At 45.3% G+C, this 22073-nt stretch overlaps 1 long non-coding RNA gene across 11 annotated transcripts in view; it reads right to left on the reverse strand.

Moving 5' to 3' along the window:
- Positions 1-22073, reverse strand: part of LOC121039417 (uncharacterized) — a 66337-nt gene that overhangs the window by 15920 nt on the left and 28344 nt on the right. For 6 of the 11 annotated variants that reach the window (XR_005794765.1, XR_005794759.1, XR_005794760.1 and 3 more), the window contains exon 2: positions 5398-5475. This is a non-coding gene — a long non-coding RNA (uncharacterized LOC121039417). Of the gene's footprint in view, positions 1-5397; positions 5476-10689; positions 10712-17990; positions 18013-20531; positions 20830-21870; positions 22068-22073 lie in introns of those variants that run through there. The other 5 variants (XR_005794768.1, XR_005794758.1, XR_005794761.1 and 2 more) reach the window with 5 other exon arrangements.

Consider the following 22073-nt stretch of genomic DNA (forward strand, 5'->3'; position numbering starts at 1 on the left):
ATAGCCAAAATTAGTTACCCTTTTGCCTACTCTTATGCCTTGAAAATGGCCCTGCTTTCGTTTTGCCTTTTCAAAGAGTGAATCATTCTTTGTCTGCCTCCCCCACGAGGGGTTCCGGAAGTGTTCGCCGTATGATAGAAGCCCGTTCCTCTTAGTGATGTTGCTCAAACCAGAAGTTTGAGGTTTTCCGGGATACCTCCCTGACCCCCAAGTCCCAGTATCAAATTGTTCCCTGAGTACTTCCAGCCCCTTATCCCAAACATCTCTCAAACATATCCCCCCTTCTCCACCCCCACTACCATTATTAGGTCAGGCTCCCCTCTTCGCTCATGAGCATTTCTGCAACAGCCTCGTAGCCTGCGTATCCCTGCCTTACCTTCCTGCTTGCTCGAGCCCTAAATAGCACAAACATGTCTAAATCCTTCTAAAATCACTGCCTGTAGAGGCAGGGAAAGGATGCTACAACCTGCCCGTCCCCACGAGCAAATGCAGGAGATGTATGCATCTTCTTCAGCAAAGGGGTAGGGATGACTCGTCTCAACCTCGTGTATGTTTTAAAGCCTAGTTGCTGGAAACTCTTAGGCCAAAACACATCCCTGGTATACATATGCATTGCTGTATACTCCAAGGTTAACCGCCAACCAAATCATGCTAAACTAACAATGAGAAAGCCAAGCTAGGAGTCATTGCTAATTAAACACCTAGGTTCCCAGCAACTGCAAATTACCGGTCATTCAAGACGGTTTTGACATTGCCTGGTTACAGTGCCATTTCCAGCATCTACAGGAAATCCAACAGCCTGTGAGTCTGTGCTGCACAGGAGCCTGAAGCGCACCGCTTCCCAGCACAGGAAGGCGGCCGGACCCCAAAGGGGCATCCATAAACGCCAGAGGGGCTGTAACTTAACGCCGATCACACTTCGGGAACTTCTAAAAATGTCTTTGCGATTCCTGGCGGACAGCCTACAACATACCTTAAACTTGGAATTTTTGAGTCCCGTACCCGCAAAACCTGATAAAAGGCCTTGTGTGCGGCCTTCCGAACTGGACCAACGCCACTGGCAAGAGGCCTTGGAGGTAGAGACCAAGCCTACAGAATCCCGACTGCAAAAGACAGATCTGATCCAGGAACCCACAGGGTCTAGACTCCCGCGGGGGTGTTCCACCACACGATCAGGCCCCCGGCACACCATTCAGCACCCCCAACCCCCATGCCTTTACCTGTAGCGGCCACAACCATTGTACAGCTAGCTCTCTGGCTGTGCCACGCTCTTGCTGACCTCGCGGGCCTCCATCCATGCCGCTGTCTGAAATGCCCTTTTCCACCTCTTTTCTCCTGGTCACTCCTCCCACTTGGCAGACTCCTCCTTCAAGACCCATCTCGTGGGCCATGCTCTCTTAAGAGCATTTCACAACTTTTCAGGCCCTAAGGTGGATAAGGGGCTCATCTCTGTGCTCCCATGACACCTGGTAACACAACATCATAGTGCCCATCACACTGTATTAGCATCACCTTGCCTGGTATGCCCATTTGCTTGCAACACATCAGAGCGAACTATCAACCTGGAATCATTATAAGTTTCAAATTCAAGATCACAGAAAAGTTGTCTGAATTTGAGGTCATAGTGTACCAGAACTAAAGCTGGGGTTTCAGGATTCCCATTAATTACCTTGAATGGAAGGCCTGAGGAGAGCAGAGAGTGTCACTCAATTAAGACAGATTTCCCTTTTCAAGTGTGTTTGTGTGTACATGGTTCAAAAACTCAAGGTTAGAGGTGCCTGGGTGGCTCAGTTGGTTGAACAGCCGATTTGACTTCTACTCAGGTCATGATCCCAGGGTCGTGAGATCGGGCCCCATATCAGACTTCACATGGAGCCTGCTTAAGATTCTCTTTCTCTCTCTCTCTCTCTCTCTCTCTCTCTCTCTCTCTCTGCCCCTCTCTCCTGCTCATGAGCATGTATGCTTGCTCTCGCTCTCTCAAAAATAAATTAAAAAAAATTTTTTTTAAAGTTCAGGTTAAGGTAAAGAAAACAAGTAGGCTTCAGGGTAGGAGAAAGGTGTTTAAAAAGAAAAAGCTGTGCACTAATATTTAGTTTCTTTTTTCCCCTATAGAATGTCAGTCTTTTCTTCTGCTGACTTAGAACCAAGTTTCAATCATGATTTCTGGACCTAAAGGCTGCACATGTTTTTACATCGAAATATCTGGAAGGGAGGCTACTTGGAGAGGAGCAGGGGTATTAAAATTCCAGCCGATTACATACTGGTTATTTGCTTATTAAAGTTCCAAATGAAATAGTGGCCCACCTCTGTATTCTAAAAGTTGATATTGTGGGGTTTGGAGGAAGAAATCACTCCCTGTATCACTTTCCAGAACACAGCATCCATTCTAAGTACACCTTTGCCAGCTGCCAGCCTGACAAATGACTTGGAAAATCAGAATCATTGCAGCCTGCCGAAGAAGTCAAGAGTGAAAGGTTAAAGTGTCTCACGAGCTACCTGAACGTGAATGTCACCAATGCTGTGAGACCTCTCGCCAGGCCTGGGGCCCAGACCATGCAATCCTCTCCGTGTGCCATGCTAGGCATGTTGGGATTCATCCATGTGCAGGAGGAGGTCACTGGCAGGTTTAAGCAAGGAGTGAGGTGACATGACAAGTATTTTAAAGACCACTCTGGGTCCAAAGTGATGAGCAGAATGGAAGGAAAGTGGGAACAGGGCAAGCAATTCAAAGGCCTTTGCAGTGAAGGCCTACTGGTGTCACTGGACTTCAGGGGTGGACAAGGGAGGGCAACAGATGAATTCGAGATCTACATTAAGGGCATCTCAAGGACTTGGGGATCTGGAGGCAGAGAAAGGTGAGTGTTAACAGACGACTCCCCGGTTTCTGGCTTGAAAAAGTGAGTTAACAGCTGCGCACTCTAATGAGATGGGGGTTAGGGGAGGTCTGCAAAGGGGCTGTGTTAGAAAGAGACCAAGAGATAAAATGTGGACCCGGTGAGCTTGGGGTACCCACAAGACACTCAAGTTACCTAGCTGCTGTAGTAGGTATAAAATGTCCTATAAAGCAAGAGGAGTCGTGTGGAACGATGGACGCCTGGGCCTTGCTCACTGGTGACCCTTCCCACCACCCTCCGAGGCGCTTGGATGTCCTGCTACTGTGCTGGGGCACCACATAAGGAGTTTATGGTGCCAAGTTCACCCACGCAGGCCGCTTCTATGATGACCCTCAGTAGTGATGCCGATACCAGCTTTGGGACCAGGAAAGCAGTAACTTTAACAGTAACGTGATAAATGACATTTTGCATCCTACCACAAGAGGAAGTAAAGTATGTAGACCAATATTTTCTTCAATTACAAGCATCGTAATAGGTTTGCTGATTTCTCGATAGTGACGTTTTCACGGAGTCCCAGCAGAAGGTCTTAGTACCTAGTCCTGTGCCCTGCCGGTTATACCACTGGGAGTACCACCCCGCGTAGGGGGTTCCAAGTTAGAGTCTCTCCTAGGGAAATGCTAATCTAAGGTGGTATCAGATGCAGAGAAAGGTCTCTCTCTCTCTTAACAAAAGACCAGAGAAGACAGCCTATTTTAGGAAAACAATGACTCACTGAAATCACATCCTGCTCTTAAGTTAATATGCCTCCTTCTGGACTAGAACCTGCTTTTCCTATCATGATGGGTCTGTTTTCCGAGTCCCCCATCAAAGGACAAATCAAATGTCATTTAACAATCTGCCTTCTAATTAAAATTTGAGCCATTTTTTAAAAATCACAGTGAACTAAACAATTCCACATGGCAATAAAGCACTGTGCTCTGCCGCCTTGATTAACAGAAGCATTTGCAACTATTTAAAGGAGAAGGGGGGGGGCATCATTAGATACAGCGAGATGAAACCCCTGTTAGTGTCTTTCAGTTTACTCCTAGAGTAAGCATCAATGTAAACTAATTAAATTTCCTGCCTTTAAATAAGCCCAAACAAAAATAAAACTTACAGGACTGACTGGAGGGTCCTGGAAGGAAGAGAACTACTTTTTCAAGAAAGTGGCCCTGCTGGGGTGGGGGGAACACCAGGGTCAGGCTGCATGTCTTAACAGAGGGTCAAGGGTCCTCTCGGTGGGAGGAACCCCGGGATTGGGGAAGAGACAGGGCCCCAGGTTTCGTGATGGCAGCAGTGGCTTTCCAGGGCAAGGGCCAAGACGGTGCAGGGGAGGGAAAAGCTGAACTCCTTTCACGCCCGCAACATGACCCCATGCAAGACATCTAACTGCTCTGAGCCTGTTCCTGACTGAATGTGAGAAGGTTCCAGCTGCCCCTGCCTGTTCCCTAGGACTGGCGGGAGAAGACGACCTGGTGCAGTGTGTAGAAGCACCCCGTGCAAAGGTAAGAGACCACTGTGGTTACTGGAGGGGAGGAGAGGGGCGGGCAAGCACTCTATGTGAACGGTGACCCATAAACTGGGAAGATCAATAAGAAACTTCTTGAGGAGACTTAGCAGTGCAGTAAACAGTTTGGGAAAAGGAACCTGCTGACTCATTCGCTTAAAGCAAAAGGTCTGGAGCAGGGACGTGGGTTAAGATGCAACCGTTTGCTGACTGAAGCAGCTCAGAAGATCATACAGATGGATGGAGGAGGAGGTCTGCCATCCAGCAGACGGGAGGACACCTCCCCTCCCTTTCAATTTCTGGATTACTGCTCCTAATGTGGGCCCATATTTGCCCATAAAAACTAAAAATCAGACACAGAAGCTTTGCTATTAGCTTCATGTCACCAGTAGCCCAAAGAGAAAGGACATCTAGAGAGTAGCAATTTCTGATGGATGCTCAAAGAACAGAATCGATTTGAAAATGATAGTGAAGGCCCCTAACAAGGGTGGAGTGGTAAAGGTGCAGAGTGAATCCATACAGGAACTGCCTGTCTAGTGGGGAAGGCTGAGATGAGACTCTGTTCAGCATCCAGGCACAACTCAGATGCACCCTCCAAGAGCTCATTATGGCCAACGTGCAAACACACAACTATAATCAGGTGTGGAAATACCCAGATGGTGGTGACGGGAGGTTCACAGAGAAGGAGCCACGGATGAAGATGGGACAGGGGAGGGGCACAAGTGATAACGTAAAGCTCGTTATGGTACCTGCCAGTGAGGAGATAGGATATGGGGATTCCAAAACAGGAGAAGCGCTATCAGCCGGGAGGGGATAAAAAAGGCCTGATTTCTGGGGAAGTGACGCCTGATAAAGGCCTTCAGGGATCAACAGGAACCTGGCCAGGCAGACAGCATGGGGGCAAATAGTACATACAGGACTGGGCATGTCTGAGGAATGAGGGGTACAGTAATCTCTCCCCAACAATGGTTTCCCTCATAAGAGAACTTTAGTAGGTACAAATTTCCTTCTGTTTACCTTTTCTTCAACTCCAAGAACTGCAAGTTTCAAGGCTTTCAGCAAACTGATTTCCAGTAAAGGTGACTTGGGTTATTCCTGTTGAGAAATCAAAATAAGAGGTATCATAGGTTTTGGGGAGCTACCCCTACACAGACCCCTTTTTGGGGATTCCCCCCCGCCAGGCCACGCTGAGAGGGTGGTCCCGTGGCTCCCCTCCCCAAACTGACTGGCTTGGGGAGGGACTCTCGCCAGGGTCAGCTACACTGCTTCCTCCCTTGCTCACCTGAGGATGAAGATGTGCAAACTTAGGCGAGCAGTGGTGAGCCCTTATCCAGGGAAACACACACACACACACACACACACACACACACACACACACAGGAGGTGAGCAGGACTGTACAACATGCAGCCTCTGGATTAAGGGGCCTTCCCGCTCCAGTCCCCAGCAGGCTGGTCACACTATGCTCCCTGCATTCCCAAGATTCCTACAACAAACCCTCTGCTGAGGTCAGCTGGCCTGAGAGCATTTCTGTTCCTTGCGACCGAGAATCAACGATTTAAGAATGATGGATCCAGGGTCAGGACCAGAAAAAGAACAGAGTAGAGGGTGAAGAAACAGAGGCTTTTGGAACAAAGTCTTGGGAAAAATAAAAGAAGATGGGAGAAAGTGACCCGGGACTCTCAAGTACTGTCCCATAATAGCTGAGAGCGAAGGATGAGAGGGGTGTGTGAGACCCAGAGAGGAGATCCAACAGATATAATTCATAAAATCCCAGCTGTATTAAACATTAAGATGGAGGCCCAGACACTGGGGAAAAGGGGCTCTTAATATGGGCATTTCCCATAACAAAGCAAAGCAAATAAGAATTTAATTGAAAATACGGAGGTGGGAGACTGAAAAGTGTCTATAGCAAATAAGGAACAATTGAGTGTAATAATTTGAAAGTTGATTTACTGTGGGGGTTTTTTTTTTTTTTGGTCTAAAACAATAAACATTATATTTATTCATGGTTTGGTGGGTCAACACAATTAGTGCTGGGCTCAGCCAGGTAGTTTTTCTCTGGTCTTGCCTGGTTTACATATGTGGCTATAGTCATCTGGTGGCTTAGCTGGGCTGGGTGGTAGACCAGATGACTTAGCTCACATACTAGTGACTGATAAGGCGGTTTGTGCTGCTTTTATAGTCCATTTTAATGAATGTGAACTTCTGAAAGCTTCAAATATGTATGCCTACTATCCCCTTGCCGTATTTTTCCATTGGTTCTTGAGTTGGTCAACCATGAATTCACCCACTGTAAGGTTTCATAAATCTAACCTCTTCCTCCCCCTCTGCCAGGGAGTGACAATCTTGGTGAGGCTCAGAGATAAAGATGTGGGGAAGGGAGGGGTGAGAGGCAGGAGTGGAAAGGGCAAGGTTCTTCAGGGGCCCTGAATGCTGAGTTCAGTTGGATGGACTGCATTCAAACAGCAGAAGTCAAGATGATTGTAGTCTAATCCCATGTTCCTTCTCTAAGAAATAATTACCACTCAGAAAATGTAGGAAGTTTAAAAATGGGCTGCAGAGGGAAAACATGACCCAAACCACAGAGACTAGAAATTAAGTCAACGGCAACCTTTACCCTTGACAGGATCCTTTGCCTGCTGCTATTGGTTAACGGCAGCAGAGGCTTCACAAGATTCCCCTGGCTTCTGGAACTTCTAAGCAGCTCAGCGCAGTAGGCTTTCACTGAGCAGGAGCAGGGACACCAGTTGACCGTCAGAACAGGCTGCTGAGCCCAGGCCTGGCCCCCAGGAGGCCGCTACCACAGCCCTCCACAGTCTCTCCATTCCCACCAGTCATCTCCGTCCCACCACTTCCTCTCTGGGCGTCGGTTTCCTCATCCACGAAACGAGGGAAACTAGACCCCACGGCTACTCAAAGGCGGTCATCCACCAACTCTTCGCTGCTGGTTCACGACAAGGTAAGCACAGAAATCAGAGACGCTGAGAAGCTGGGACAACGTACGATACTTCCACACAGCCAAGCACATGGTGAGCGGGGCATCCTCGTTGAGCGAAGCACAGATTGGTACAGGAGTTTCCTGTGGCTGCCATAACAAATTCTCGCTAACTGGGTGGCCCAAAACAACAAAAATCTATTCTCTCACAGTCCTCGGGGCTTGAAATCAAAGTGGAGGCAAGGGCCACAATCCCTTCAGAGACTTTAGGGGACAATCTGTGCCCTGCCTCTCCCAGCTTCTTCTGGTGGCCATCGGCATTCCTTGGCTTGTGGCCGCACCTCTCCTCTGCGTCACTGCCTTCTGTGTGTGTGTGAAATCTCCCTCTTTCTCTCTCTTATAAGCACACTTGTGATGGCACTTAAGGCCCTCCTGGATAATCCAAAATGGTCTCACCTCCAAATCCTTCTTTCAATCACGTCTACAAAGACCCTTTTTCTAAGAAAGGTAACATGATTTGGGCACACCTTCGGGGATACCACTTAGCACCCCATAACTGGGATGGATATTGCCGAATTTGTGCGTGACCAGCTGTACCCGGTATGCACTGAACACTCGTATCAGATCACCACTGGGGGAAAGAAGACCCCACCCTGTCTTTCACTCTTCCTCTACAGCCCTGAGGCCTGGGTTGGACAAGATCAGATTGCAACGGGCAGCCCCCAGGAAAGGGAAGGAGGCTAACAGGAGGCAGGGGTACAAGAACAGGTACAGACTTTCCGTCAGCCCTTCCCAAGCTGGTCTCCCACATTCTCTGGCAGGCAGTGGAATAGCTGGCCCTTCCTTACCCCAGCTTTCTGTCCTTCAAGCAGCTTTAGCTGTAAAGTAATTAAATTGATCTGTGTTCTGTTCAAGTGTTTTCAGAGTTTTCAATGTCCACGTTTGAGATCAGAAATGCAACTCTTCTGCTAAAATCCTTGTGTACCTAGCACTGTCCTGCCAGTAACATATCCTCTCCCCAACACCCCTCCCTGTAACCTCAAAAGCACTCAGGAAAACACTCAGGCTTCATAACAAAATGGAGAAAGCACTTGGAGACTTGACAAAGCAAGGGCATCATTTCTCATTAGAAGTTTTCTTGCCTTGCAAGAATACTCCTTGCTAAAGGAACCACTATGTTGAGTCCCTTTGCTATGTTACGTTTCAGCTTTAAAGGGCAGACGATGTCAAAAATACCTGAAAATGTTTAAAATGATAACACTCGATGCAGGTATGGCCACAGTAAAATGGGCATTCTCATCATTCAACTACTGGTAGGAGTATAATAGGCACAATCTTTCTGGAAAGCAATTTGGAAATTTTTATTAAGCAGCTTAAACAGTACAAACCCTTTGACATTATAATTCCATTTTCAGAACTCTGCATTAGGGAATGAATCAGAAGCGAGGACAAACTTAATGCTCAAAGGTATCCATGCAGTGTTATACACTGATAAGAAAAAAAAAACCTGGAAATAAACTTAATAGCCAACAAAAGGAAATGATTAGATAAATTATGGTATATTCATAAATAAGGATTTACGCAGACATTAAAATGACATTTTACAAAGAACTTTTCATGAAAATGACATTTCTAAGAATAACAGCTGATCCTTACATGGCCCAGGCACTATCACAAGCTTCTTATTCCCACATTATAGATCAGAAAATGGAGACACCAAGAGTTAAGACACTTGCCCAAGGAAATCCTGCTAGTAAGAGACAGCATTGGGGTTTGAGCCCACCCAGTCTGACTCCAAAGTCCATGCTCTTAAACCCTGTGGTAGGCTAAAAACTGGCCCCAAAGATATCATGACCTAACCCTGGAACCTGTACATGTTACCTTCTATAAAAAAGGGTCTCTAGGGCACCTGGGTGGCTCAGTAGGTTAAGTGTCCTACTTGGGCTCAGGACATGATTTCGCGGTTCACGAATTCCAGCCCTGCATCGGGCTCTGTGCTGACAGCTCAGACCGTGGAGCCTGCTTTGGATTCTGCATCTCCCTCTCTCTCTCTCTCTCTCTCTCTCTCTCTCTCTCTGTCCCTCCCCCACTCACACTCTATCTCTGTCTCTCAAAAATGAATAAACGTTAAAAAAAAAAAGGAAGAAAAGGGGTCTCTGCGGATGGGATTAAGATAAGAACCTTGGGGTGCCTGGGTCACTCAGTTAGTTAAGCGTCTGACTTTAGCTCAGGTCACGATATCAGTTCATGAGTTCGAGCCCCGCATAAGGCTCTTTGCTGTCAGCACGGAGCCCACTTCAGATCCTCTGTTCCCCTCCCTCCCTGCCCCTCCCCTGTTCATGCATGCTCTCTCTCTCTCTCTCTCTCTCAAAAATAAACATTTAAAAAAGATAAGAATCGGGGCGCCTGGGTGGCGCAGTCGGTTAAGCGTCCGACTTCAGCCAGGTCACGATCTCGCGGTCCATGAGTTCGAGCCCCGCGTCAGGCTCTGGGCTGATGGCTCAGAGCCTGGAGCCTGTTTCCGATTCTGTGTCTCCCTCTTTCTCTGCCCCTTCCCCATTCATGCTCTGTCTCTCTCTGTCCCAAAAATAAATAAACGTTGAAAAAAAAAATTTTTTTTAATAAAAAAAAAAAAAAAGATAAGAATCTTAAGATGAAGAGATAGCCTCAATTATCTGGGTGGACCCTAGAGGCCATCACCAGTGTCCTCATGAGAGGCAGAGATTACACACACACACACACACACACACACAGAAGGCATGTAAAAACAAAGGCTGATAAGGGAGAGATGAGGCCACGTGCCAAGGAATGCCAGCAGCCACCAGAAGCTGCATGGGACAAGGAATGGATTCTCCCTAGAGCCCCCAGAGGGAGCACAGCCCTGCCTACATCTCGATTTGAACTTCTGGTCTCCTGAAATGTGAAAGAATAAATTTCTGCTGTTTTAAGTCTCCCCATTGGAGACAATTTGTTACAGCAGCCACAAGAAACTAACATAAGCTCCTATGTTGTACTGCTCTCAATGCAAGAGAAAATATTCTTATGTTAAATAGCAAAAGTAGAAATTGAAATTTATACACAATGATCTTAATTATGCATACAAAAATACATGCAAATACAACAAAATGGTTTGTAGTGATTATCTCTTGAGTACTAGAATTATGGGTAATTTTCAGCATTATGCCTTTTGATATTTTTCCAAGTTTCTACAATTAGCGTGAATTACTTTTACAAAGGAAATAAAATTATTTTTTTTTTAAATTAGCAACTCATATGATATTTCTGCAACTCTAACTCAATCACAAAAATTAGAAATCAAGAGGGCCAAAACTCCCCAAGTATAACATTTCTTAATTCAGTCTCAGAACAACACCTGAAAAATCAGGAATCCAGATGCAAGCCGTTCTTGAAGTGACTCCACTCAACCCTCGGCCTCTCTAAAGCCTATTAATCTTCAGACTCTGGTAGGAACATAATGTGGCTGAAAAAGTTTCAGGCTTTGAAGCAAAAGGATAATTTGAGCTGGCAAATGTTTTCCTGCCCATCGAGCCATATGAGAGGGTGAGGGGAGTGGGGAAAAGGGGGACTTCTCTGCATTCCCAGAGCTCATCCAGCCCAAAGTAGTGTGAGCTGCATGCCAAGAACCAAAGGCACTGGTTAATAACCATGTAAATGTTTGACTTCTCTGTAGGTGACTTCATAGAATGAAACAGCAAGTTAAACAGTAGGTTAAGCTTCTTACTGAAGTCCTGACTCCAAAGCCTCCTGCTGTCATCTGTCCAGGCAATCAGAAGACCAAAGGCCAATTTTACCATATCGCTATCACGCCCTTTGATTAAATATATTCGCATAAAGACTGTATTAACATTTTCCCCCATGTCTGGGCAGTACCGGATCAAAATAGAAAGTAGGGTGTGTTGTGCCTTTTGTTTTGAGCCTAAGAGGAGGGAAGAGTCACTAGTCCCCTCCAGAAAGCGCCAGATCAGAGCAGCGAAGCATGAACAGCACATCATTTGGTTTTATTCAGCTCACCCTGCACAGTGCAGCGAGTTCAGGCACTGGGGTGATGAGACCACAGCGTGGAATCTGTCCTTGAGTCTCAGATTTTTCAGGGCACGTGCATTCGTTCTTTGTTCAGCCAATCAACATAAACACACACCTACTATGTGCCAGGCACTAAGTGGAGGTTGGCTGACATTTTAAAAGACCTTATCTCGGACACACTATCCTCTCAGATGATACGTTTGGGCAAATGGCCCACATCCTAATGATCTTCATTAGTCATTTGGATCACAGGGATACCGGCAGTGGCAAAGTGTAGACAGGAATACCTAAACAGGATGGGCTGAGCCTTGAAAATGGAGAAGATAAAAGGCAAGTGGTTTAGTGCTGTGTACCTCCCTACATATCCCTGTCATACCACTTGTAATTTCAGGTGACCAGCTGATGCATACTTGAATCTCCGACCTGACCATCTACTCAATACAAATAATATATGAGCGTTTTCTCCAAGTCTTTTTTTTTTTTTTTGCTTGCACTGCATGTCTAAATCCACTAGCACCTAATCTTAGAAGGTACTTATAAAATATCTGAGATATAAATTAATGCATGAATGAACACAGGTAATCAGTTTCCTCATCTGTAAAAGTGGAAAAGTCAGGCTACACAATGATTTCCCACGGAAAATTCTAAGAAACCTGTTTCTATGAGATACGCCAAGAAAAGGACATTCACATGTTATTCAACTTGGGAAATACTACAGTCTATTGCCTTCTACCCCCCTTCAAGATTCACAATGCACATTATACAATGAAGGATCTGAGAAATCCTTCAACTAAAAACCTGCCTGAGCATCCCTAAATCGAGTTAACCACAGATGCCCTTCAAGCTTAACGCTTACTGACATCACAGAGAACCAATATTCTGAGGAAATTCTGGAAAACTACTAACCCAAATTCTTCATTTGTTCAAATACATTTATTGAGCCCTTGCAATAATGATACGATGATGATGAAAAGAGCCAACACGGAACGAGTCAGCACTTAATAGGTATAGTACTTGGAGCTACCGCCACCAAGATAAATATGAAACCTGGCTCACAGTCTACAGTCTACTGGGAGAGACCCGTGAACACATGATTAGTAAAGCTGGGTGTATATATATATATATATATATATATATATATATATATATAAATACGTATATGTAGGTATGTGTGTATATACACTTGCACGCAAGGATGGAGAGTTGGTGAAGACAAGTGTTTCAGGCAGATGGGAAGCAAGAGAGTCCATTGTGTACAGATGAATGAAGACAGTCTGCTTTTCAAAGTATGGCCCAAGAACCTTTGCGGGTGCCGCAAGGTCAAAACGACCTTCAAGTTCTGTTGACACCTGCACTGATGGTGCAAAGGAAAGGGTGGGTAAAGCTGCTGGTGCCTTAGCAAGAATCAAGGAGTGGCATCGGACCATATGAGCAGACACTCTTTGGCCTATTGCCACACATTCACAGTTTACAAAAAAAGAGTCAATTTCACCTAAGAATGTCCTTGATGAAGCAGTAAAAAATATTAATTGTAGGGGCGCCTGGGTGGCGCAGTCGGTTAAGCGTCCGACTTCAGCCAGGTCACGATCTCGCGGTCCGGGAGTTCGAGCCCCGCGTCAGGCTCTGGGCTGATGGCTCGGAGCCTGGAGCCTGTTTCCGATTCTGTGTCTCCCTCTCTCTCTGCCCCTCCCCCGCTCATGCTCTGTCTCTCTCTGTCCCAAAAATAAATAAACGTTGAAAAAAAAATTAAAAAAAAATATTAATTGTATCAAATACTGACTCTTTAGTACACATCGTTTTAATATCCCATCTGACAAAATAGTAAGACCTATAAAGCCCTTCTGCTGCCAGCCAAAGTGTGATGGTTATCGGGAAGAGAACAGCACTTGCGTGACTGAGCTGCAAGTCGGATTAGCCACTCTTTTCCATGGAGCACCATTTTTATTTGAAAGAATAATAGAAAACCTATGGTTATTCAGACGTGGGTACCTGTAGAAATTTTCTCAAAAATGAACAAAGTAGGCTCGTTATTTCAAGGAAAGTTGATGATGTTTGTTGCTAAAAAAATTTTTTTGAGCTTTCAAGCAAAAACTAACATTTTTTTTAATATATGAAATTTATTGTCAAATTGGTTTCCATATAACACCCAGTGCTCGTCCCAAAAGGTGCCCTCCTCAATACCCATCACCCACCTTCCCCTCGTGCCCTCCTCAATACCCATCACCCACCCTCCCCACCCTCCACCCTCCATCAAACCTCAGTTCAAAAACTAACATTTTTAAAAACTTGTGTCAGTCACTATGAGCTTTGGAGCATCCCAATTCTTAGACTTTTCAGATAACAGTGGTAGTAACATCAACAAAAGTGATATTTTCCAAATGGCTAACGTATGATGTTTCAAAATGCATAAAAGATCCTTCCAAAGTGCAAGATGGACCAATAGATTTTAACATTACAAAGTATGAAAAGTTCACTGATATGGTTTCAGATTCTCAGCTGCAACAAACCTTTAGGAAACTATCACTTGTCAAGCTCTGTTGTAGTTTCAAAGACTACCACAGTTGAATGCAAACTGGTGCAGCCACTCTGGAAAACAGTGTGGAGGTTCCCCAAAAAATTAAAAATAGATCTACCCTATGACCCAGCAATAGCACTGCTAGGAATTTACCCAAGGGATACAGGAGTGCTGATGCATAGGGGCACTTGTACCCCAACGTTTATAGTAGCACTCTCAACAATAGCCCAATTATGGAAAGAGCCTAAATGTCCATCAACTGATGAATGGATAAATAAATTGTGGTTTATATACACAATGGAGTACTACGTGGCAATGAGAAAGAATGAAGTATGGCCCTTTGTAGCAACATGGATGGAAGTGGAGAGTGTTATGCTAAGTGAAATAAGTCATACAGAGAAAGACAGATACCATGTTTTCACTCTTATGCAGATCCTGAAAAACTTAACACAAGACCATGGGGGAGGGGAAGGGGGAAAAAAAAAAAAGAGGGAGGAAGCCAAACCATAGAGACTCTTAAAAACTGAGGATAAACTGAGGGTTGATGGGGGGTGAGAGGGTGGTGAAAGTGGGTGATGGGCATTGAGGAGGGCACCTGCTGTGACAAGCACTAGGTGTTATATGGAAACCAATTTGACAATAAATTTCATATTTAAAAAAAAGAAGACTACCACAGTTAACTGAAAAGGTTATTAAAATACTCCTCCATTTTCCAACCACGTATCTGTGTAAGGTTGTATTGTCTTTGTACAGTTCAACCAACGCAACATATTGCAACAGAATGAATGCAGAAGCATTTATGAGAATCCATCTGCCTCCCATGAAGGCAGACATCAAAGAGATCTGGACAAATGTGAAACAATGTCACTCTTCTCATTAAACGTTTTTATTTTGGAAATGGTTATTTTTCATGACAAATTTATGTTATCATGTTTATTACGACTATGTTTAAACTAATTTTCACAAATATTTTTAAATCTTTTCAATTTGGATTTCATATAATAAATATTGCTAGATATGATCCACATAACTAAAAGTTCTTTGGGGAAGCCATTAATTGTTAAGAATTTTTTAAGGGGTTATGAAACAGGAAGTTTGAGAACTGCTGCTCTGGTATACGGGGGAGCAGGGAGTCATGGCAGGTGAGGTGTGGATGAAGAGGCAGCAGGGAAGGACACCCATGGTCTCCCACACAGCGATGAAGTGTTCAGAACTGATCTTATCAGAGCCAGTGAACGGTGTAGAGCACCACATGATATGGACAGATTTGCCCTTTAGAAAGCGCAAGGACACCATAAAGGGGCCCTCTGCTCCGTGAACATACAATTCCCAAAACAAGTCAGTCTGATGGGAAGTCCAACGGTAACACACGGAAGGGCCATTAGAACAATCTAAACAAATGGAAGACAAATTTCTATAAAAGATCAGGAACAGAAAAAAAATATATTAAAATTTAATGATGGAAAGGAAAGAAGCAGAGTCTTGCAAAACAGACTTGCAACCAAATGGAATTCTGCAAAATGAGGGAAATCATCAGCAACAAAGTGCAGGGCTCTAAACATCTGAAGATGCCAAAATCAAGATGCATTTCAGGCAAGTTTAGAAAATAAAAATAAAGGAGCCAGCAAAGAGCAATAAACTGCAGCAGTAAAGAGGGAAAATGAATGTGGCCCAGAGAAGACAAACAGAAGCATTTAGAAATAAAAAGTCAGGAAGAGGGGAGACCAGCTCCCATTTCCAGAGTGTGCACTCCATCCTATCGGCACAGCACACACTCCACCACCGGGGGGGTGGGGCAGGAACAGATGGGGCAGGAAGCTCCCCCGTGGCCAAGGACAGCCCTGCAGCACCCAGTACGGGATGGGAAGGCCCAGACCAGACAACCAGGCCTCCTGAGCAAGTGTCTCACCCAGAAAAACCTGGATTACACCAATCAGGAATGCAGACAGTATAGAATAGACAAAACACAGCTACCGAAAGTTGTTCTCAAGGAGCTTATGATCATTATCAACTAAATTAAAAGAAGGAAAAAAAAAAAAAAAAAGAGGGGTGCCTAGGCATCTCAGTCAGTTAAGCGTCCGACTCTTGATTTTGGCTCAGGTCATGATCTCCAGGTTGGGAGATCGAGCCCCGCAATGGGCTCTGCGCTGACAGTGTGGAGCCTGCTTGGGATCCTCCCTCTCCTCTCTCTGCCCCTCCTCTCCTTGTACTCACTCTCTGTCTCTCTCTCTCTCTCTTTCAAAATTAATAAATAAACATTTTTAAAAAAGGATAACAGGGTAGTGGTAACTAAAATGAGAATGGGGTGCTGTAGAAAACTCCAACTAGAAGATCTCGGTAAGTTTCTAGAATGCACTGGACCTCAGTTTCCTGTTCTGCAAAATAAGGAATCTGCCACTTACTCCACCAAGTGGGTGGGAGGAAAGGTAACGCATCGCAGATGCTCTGAGCACACATCTGGCATATAAACTCAATAAACAAAAAGCTGTGAGTATTTTCACTTTAGTTATGATTTTGGGGCCAAAGAGGACTACAGAGTTGTCATCGCACTTAATGAAAGCCAGAAAGGCCCCAAGGTCAAATATCAACATTTTAAAAAGTCACCAGTAGGGGCGCCTGGGTGGCGCAGTCGGTTAAGCGTCCGACTTCAGCCAGGTCACGATCTCACTGTCCGTGGGTTCGAGCCCCGCGTCAGGCTCTGGGCTGATGGCTCAGAGCCTGGAGCCTGTTTCCGATTCTGTGTCTCCCTCTCTCTCTGCCCCTCCCCCCTTCATGCTCTGTCTCTCTCTGCCCCAAAAATAAATAAACGTTGAAAAAAAAAAAAAGTCACCAGTATATGAACACAGAGAAAGAATCTGAATGGCTATGGCCCAGGCTACACTCACTCGACAGGTGAGAGAACTGCCCTTGACCTTGGTTGGGCCTGAAACCACTGGGACTGTAGGATCTCTCCAATAACAAAGGAACATTGTCAAGCAAAGCACAAGGAGATCCAAGAAAGAAGGGAGAAAAAAACCAAAAACCAAAAAACCAAACCACCTTCCTGAACAGCCAACACTGCTACGTCATGTACCCTCCACACGACTGATCTCCCCCCTGACTGCCATGATCAGCCGGGCTGGAAGAGGGTATGCTGTCATCACCCCCATTTAGTGGCCCAGGAAGCAGTCTCACAGCTGAATTGCAAAGAACCAGTGTGGCCAAGGCCTCGCTCACTTGACCTGGGGGCTTAGGACTCTTTCACAAGACCACACTGCCCATCCCAAGGGAGACTGAGGGCCCGCCCAACAGATGTGGGCCAACAGCTCTTCACCCAGTTCGAACAGGACATTGGGAATCCACTGAATTAAAAGATAATCTCAAACAAACAAAAAACCCACTCAAAAGATTCTGAACCGTCGACATGAATAAACATGGCCAATTAAAGAAATGCTTTCTGGAAAGGCTGGATAAGAAAAAGAGAGTGAGGAATATTTTGATAGATACAGTCAACGCTGCCAAACATGAGACTCCTGCCTTCCTTTACCATCCACAGCTAACAGAATACCCAGGAGGCATCCATTGATTGACATCGCACACCCTGCCCTCGGGACGGAGGATGTGAGCCAGCCTGTGACCCTGCCCCCAGACAGATGTCTAGTGAGCAAAGAACTGTTTCTTTATAGACGTAGTAAGTGCTGGTAAGTGCTGTGAACTTGCAGTTCCGGGTACCATGGGGCAGGTCATGAGAGGCCTCAGTCTGAGAGGTCAGGGGAACACATGCAGAGGCCCCAAGGGGTCTCAAATCCCATGAGACAGAAAGAGCTATAAGGCTCAAGAGGCCAGCAGGGACCAGGCGGCACAGACCTCGTGACCACACAGACTGTACCTCTCCTAAGAGTATGTGATTCTGCTCTAGGGAACATCATCCAATTTGCCTCATAAGAAGTTATTTATTGTGGCTGCAGCTCAACGTGAAAGTACAGATGTCTGTCAAACAGAAACTTTACAACTTTTTTTTTTTTTTTTTTTTTTACCGTAACTTACAGAATAGGAAAGACACTTTACAACCCAGTATGTATGTACGAACGCACACACACGCACACACTTTCGGCTGGTAAAGAACTCTCAATTACCTTCAGAACCCGATAACCAGTAACCGGAATCATGACCCGCAGTTGGAGATGGAGGCCCCGGATGGGGTGGCAGCGGAGGAGAGCAGGAGGAGGACACAGAACTGACGGGGCTTGGTGACTAATGAGGTATAGGGCGGAGAGAGCGGGAGGTGTCACAGGGCTCTCGGGCCTCGGGGTTGATGGTGGTGCCATTTCTGAGACAGGGGAGCCTGGGGAGATGCAGGTGTAAGTGTGTGGGAGGACAGGAAGAGATCGGACTCCTGGGTCTAGACTTTTCTTCCCATCTAGACTTCCTGCCCGGAGGAGGATGTGCGTAGGGGTGACAAAAGGGACCTTCACTTAAACACTTCACCAAGCAGGGACCCACGCAGAGAAATCTCACATCAGAACTGCAGACCTAATAAAGAATGCATTTTTGCAGACTGTGCTCAGGGAGGTGGACCTTCATGAAGCGAGCACAGCAGCAAGTGGTTGCAGGAGGACTTGGGGACTTGGGGCTCCTGCCAAATGTCTTTCCTTATCTGACCAACATAAAGCACTAATCACATTTAATTAGAGTCCATCTGCCCATCTGTTCCCTCCACTAAGTGAGCTACTTCAGGGCAGGGACCACCCTGTCTCATCAATCTTTCTAGTCCCCAAGCCTCCCTAGCACACTGCCTTGCCTGCTGCCTATAGTAGGTGTTCAACAAACATCTGCTGCATGAGTGGCCATGATTCAACATGACAAAATTCCCAAAAGGCCACTTACATTGCAAGAAACCAAAATAAGGCAGAGCAAATGGGAGGGGGGAGGCAGAATGTGCCAGGAGAATTCTGATCATTGAAGGGTGTGGGCCAACAAAAAGCCAACTGTTCACAGAGAAAATGAATCTTCAAAAAAATGTTAAAGTCTGGAATGCGCTACGGGTCTGGACCTTCACCATCTTGATCAGAAACAGTAAGCAGGTCTGGCATGGAATCAGGAAGACAAAGGAAACATAAAATAGGGGGAATGAGGCATAATGTGTATATATCATTTGGCCTTTTCTAAAGATCACTCTAAACGTTTAATTCTTTATATCGCTTCTCTTGCCTCATTTTTCCATCAGCTCTAGTTCCTTCTTTGTGATGCCTCCCAGTTTCCAATCCTCAGTCATCCTCCAAAGTCCAACTCTTTGCGTGTTACCTGTTATATGTACATGACTTGTTCCCCCAACAAACAAGAAGGGTGTTATACACCTTCTGATCTACACCGCACCCACAGCCCTCGCACAGATGAGACACCCAATAATAGTTGATAAACTGATTTTTATAGTGCTGATTTGATTTTGTTATTAAATGTCAATTCGAATTCATATTTTTCTAGTCTCACCCCCTTTAGTTGAGACTGTAACTAAACCTTTCATTTTTTAATAGTAACAGCCCCATTTACTCAGCACCTACCACATACAAGACATGGCCAAGGACCGTAAGTACATTATCTCCTATAATTCTCAATCTGCAGGGTTGGATTATTCCTATTTTACAGATGACAAGACTGAGGCTCAAGGACAATATAGTTTAGTAAGTGGAAACTTCGGGATTCAAACCCAAGACGACTTAATTTCAAAGCCAAATAAATGTGCAATCACTCTAAAATTTCAACACTATTTTCCCTGGCACAGAAGTGCAGAGAACAGCCCATAGATATGGAATCCATACTCAGTGCTCACCAAGACATATTTAGAGCTCACCTCAGAGGAAGCTTTTATTAGGCTTGAAAAGGCCATAATTTACCAAGACCCATTCACTCACTTCTACAAATACCTAAGTCCAGGTTACGCTTGTTTTAATTCTATGATTAAAAAAATGGAACATGCTAAGGGCACCTTTTATTTCTGAAAGAATGTTTAAGTTAAACAATGAAACAAACAGCTTCAGAACAATCAAGTCATTCATTAGTGTCAAGTAGTTAATAAAATGATCACAGGCACTATCAACAATAGCCAGAGTATGAAAAGAACCCAAAAGTCTACCAATGGATGAATGGATAAAGAAGATGTGGGGTGTGTGTGTGTGTATACACACACACACACACACACACACACACACACACACACACACACATTGGAGTATTACTCGCCAATCAAAAGGAATGAAATCTTGCCATTTGCAACTACGTGGATGGAACTAGAAGGTATTATGCTAAGTGAAATTAGAGAAAGACAACTATCACATGACTTCACTCATATGAGGACTTTAAGATACAACACAGATGAACACAAGGGAAAGGGAACAAAAATAATATAAAAACAGGGAGGGAGACAAAACATAAGAGACTCAAATATGGAGACCAAACAGAGGGTTGCTGGAGGGGTTGCGGGAGGGGGGATGGGCTGAATGGGTAAGGGGCATTAAGGTCCTGAAATCCTTGTTGCACCATATGCTAACTAAGTTGGATGTAAATTAAAAAGTAAAATAAAATAAAATAAAATAAAATAAAATAAAATAAAATAAATCACAGAGCTGTCACAACCTCTGTGCTCCCTACATTACAATTCCCCCAAAGTTTTCACTTACGTGTTATTGCATCTGAACACTCCAGTAACTATGAGGAAATTATTGTTGCCATTGCACACATGAGGAAAAAGATGAGCTAAGAGAAGTTCAGTGGTTGCTGAAGATCACAATGTCTATTATTTGGGGCCCTTGGTTGTAAGCAACTAAACAAAACACCTCCAATTAGCCAAAGCAAAAGAGAAACTTTGTCATAGGAAGGGTAGCTGGGGACTCGCAGATGAACAGAGATGTTTCCTCTCTCTGCTTCTCTCTGCCTGCAGGTTCCTCCTACCCCCCTGGCAGGCCAGCTTTCTCCTCCAGACAGGAAATCTGGGCCACCAGAGCTCCAGAGCCCCATTCCGGCTTCACCACCTCAGAGAGAAAGGCTCTTGGGCCTCAAGTTCAAAACTTCTGGGAGATGAGCTTAAAATGATGCCCACAAGGCCTCTCTGCTCTCCTCAGGCAGACGCTCGGTGGTATGATGGCGGGTACAATGGGACAGATGGCAGATGTCTCCAAAGACATCTCTCCATTAAATCCTCTTCCTCTCCACAGTCTGACTCCCACCCCCAATACCTTTGATCTGGCTGAGGGGTCCAAGAGTGGTAAAACAAGTTCCACGCTTTTCCTTTGTATTTTTCACACAGGAGGCTGCCTCACTTCAGTATGGAATACCCCAGTACTGGAGGCTCTGTGGAAAAACCCCATTTTACATCCTATTACACGGCCGCAATTATGGTCTTAGAGCCTCTGGGACATCCCGGCCTCACAATAAATTCTGCCCTTATTACTAAATAAATAAAAATTTTTTAAAAACTTAAAAAAAAATAAAAACTTCAGAGCAAGGCCTGTCTGGCCTAGTCAGATCAATCAGTGGTCCACCAACGGCACAGGGGACCAATCAGGAAGGACACTCGGCAGGCCCCAAGGGCAGCGGGGGTGGGGGGTGCCAGGTCCAAAATCAGTAAGAGTTAACAGATTAAATATTAAAACTAAGTAGAAATCCTGTACACGCAACTGCTAAGCTACTTACTACTCTTCAGACCCCAAGGCCAATGATCTTTCTTCTTTCTACACCAGGGCTGACACTACTCGGGCGCTACTGGTGAAGCCAGTACATAATAAGGTGCTAATTGTGTAGTAAAGATGTTTAGTGCAAACAGAATTAGAAAGAGAGAGGTCAATATACCCATTTACATCGAGTAACGTCCTAAAATCAGAGCTTTGCGCATCACAATTTTGTCCTAAGAAGAGCTAAAAACTGTATTTCTTCATCAATGAAAGTCAGCCTAGCTCCCCCCCTAGCTCCCCCCCACCAACCACCTCCTGGCCAACCCCCCACCTCCCCTTCACCCCTTACAGCTGAGGGACAGAGCCTCTCCGTAGGTCCTCTACGCCGCAGGAAGGTTCATCCGGGCCCAGGGATGACTCAAGTCCCTTCTTCTAAGGAAGAAAGCAGGAGTCAGACACACAAAACCAAGCCTGCGAGGAGGAACCCAGAGGCCCAGGGCTCTGCAGAGACTGGAGGCGGGCTGGCCTCAGGGCACTCTCTGAAGTCTGAGG

Source organism: Herpailurus yagouaroundi, unplaced genomic scaffold (assembly GCF_014898765.1).
Source record: "Herpailurus yagouaroundi ecotype Mexico unplaced genomic scaffold, PumYag 180, whole genome shotgun sequence".
Classification (NCBI taxonomy): Eukaryota; Metazoa; Chordata; class Mammalia; order Carnivora; family Felidae; genus Herpailurus; species Herpailurus yagouaroundi.